This window comes from Cupressus sempervirens, chromosome 7 (assembly GCF_028749045.1).
Source record: "Cupressus sempervirens isolate cs-2001-9-10 chromosome 7, ASM2874904v1, whole genome shotgun sequence".
Taxonomy (NCBI): domain Eukaryota; kingdom Viridiplantae; phylum Streptophyta; class Pinopsida; order Cupressales; family Cupressaceae; genus Cupressus; species Cupressus sempervirens.
In genome coordinates, this window is record NC_143124.1 from 102,297,816 (window position 1) to 102,300,421 (window position 2,606).

Sequence of the window (2,606 nt, forward strand, 5' to 3'; positions counted from 1 at the left end):
AACAATAATATGTAATTTATTTTCCATTTGATTAAATAGATCAAAACTTATTTTAAAAATGGTAGACATATGTCTAAAAGGGCTGTCAAAACACTAATATAGAAAAATCAATTTCACAATTCTAATCTTGTCCAAAAATTAAAAAAAGTATATGGTTAGAAATTGAAGAAAACATATGAGATTATGGTTGTAATGTTAGGTATACCCACTTTACCATTTGCAAATATGATGAAGTCAAAGATAAGAATTGATCTTAGAAGATGAAAATTTGTCTAAAGAAACAAAAAATGGAGGGAAAACATCAACCAAAACCTTTGGGTAGTTAAACAGGCCTATTACCAAGCCTCAATGCAATCAATTTCTTTTGTTAACAAAATGTGATAGTGTTATGCTTCATATGACTAAACTGTCATACTAGACATAACATGGTCACATTATGTCTAGCATGACTATACTAGACATAACGTGATCACGTTATGTCTAGCATGACTATACTAGACATAACGTGATCACGTTATGTCTAGTATGACTTTTCTAGACATAACGTGATTGTATTATGTCTATGTAAAAGTATAGTCAATTGTTTTGAAGCCTAATAGGCATAATTAGGCCTAGTTAATCAAACTATTAACCAATTACTTGGGATTAAGTGACAAAGCCCAATTGGTTGATGGAAAAAAGTGGGAAGAGCTTCTTAGATGATGATGATGAATACTCACCATCTACTAGTAGCTCAAGTAGTGACAGAAGGTCTTCAATGCACATGCACTTGAAAAAAAAATTCTCAGATAGAGAAGTGACAAGTGATGTGGAATTATCCATAAAGCAATGTGACCTCTATCATTCCCCCCCTCCCCCCTCTCTCTCCCTCTCCCTCTCCCTCTCCCTCTCTTCCTCCCTATCTTCCTTTGTCTCTCAGTCCTCCCTTGCATTTCCTTCACCCCCCCTCTCTCTATACATATCCCTCTCATTGCTTTTGGTTCTTCATAACCCGATCACATTTATAACGAGATTGAGTGATTTCAAAAAAAAATTTGAAACTTTTTTTCTTGGCTCAGTAATGAGTCAAGACCCATTTTGAAATTTGATCAAAAGTACACATAGCACAATCACATTATGTATGATTTTAAATATGTTTTCCATGGAGTCCAATTTTTCGCACACCATATTGTGCATATGCCCACTTGATCTTTCATCTCATTTTTAGAAAGAGTTACTTTAATAGTCACCAGTGGGTCTAATAATTAATCTTTCAATGTAGTTTATTTAGTAAATATTGCCAATATGGCCTAAATTGCCTTCAATAGATAGAAGAAAGTGAGCCAATTTAAAACCTCAAAAAAATGTTAATTCTTATCATAATAGGATCAAGAGAACTCAAAACATACATAGACTATTTGTAATCATTTAATATTTGACCTAAAGTAGCTAAATAAATATCCAACATTCATCTAAGTTATTTGGCTTCATGACGTTAAGCAATCTCCATAAGAACAATATCATCCACAAACTACAGAGGAGAATTCTTAGGCAACTCATTACCCGAGCTCTAGTTCTCTAAATCAAGCCTTCAACAAATCAAGACTTAATATAGTAATTGTCATTCTTCATTGCTCTATTCGTTCTAAAAAATGGTTGAAGATCAAATACAATAAGCTTAAGTTCTCTGAAATGTCCCTTTTCTGATTTTTTATGATATTTCAAGCCTCTAATCAAATCTTTAAGATCAAACAACCAATCTTTCAAAGATCCACCAATTTCTCAATAAACCCCAAATCGGGTATGCCGAAAATAGTGCCAAAAACTTCACAGCTTCACATATTATTAGTAAATTCGAAAAACCACAAATTTGCACTGTTCAGCACAAAGGAAAACTCTACATGAACATGCACATGGAATGGCTTCAAACTCCTGTCCTTAGCCTTCCTGGAAACCTGCAAACTCCCGTTCTTGGGTCTCCTTCTCCACAGGTCTGGCAGCCTTTGAAGAATAACAAAGAAATGAGCAAAAATCAAGTTCTGGAATGAGCCCAAAATGCCTCCAAACTCCTTAAAAGAGGGCATAACCCTAACTGAGGTCCAAGAGGGGTTAATAAAACATATTTTAATAATAATTTTCATTTATTAGTCCATTAGCTTTCGAAGATTATTCCCATTTTCTGAAACTTCACCTTTGTGGGCCTGCCTGCCTTAGAAAAGATTATTATTTTTAATTATTTGAAAAGGGGACATGACAAGTCCTCCCCTTCCAAATATTGCTTGTCCTCAAGAAATGGCTGAACAATAAACCAATCAATCCACCTGGATCCCAAATGTAGTCATGAACTATACTATTGTCAATTAACATAGGCTCCTGCAATATCCTCTGCAATATAACCAAGAGGAATCCATAATCAAACTGACAATTACTGCTCAACCAAACTCCAAAGTCACAACTTCCATAGTCAAAAACCCACGAGACACAAACTCTTATAACATCAAAACCCAAGTAAAGTGGACAAATCAAACTACCAACACAGTAAATACCATCAACGCATTCCACTGGCCTATACGGAATGTACAATCCAACTTTGCAACAATGGTGAATTCTCTCGAATGAAACTGTAC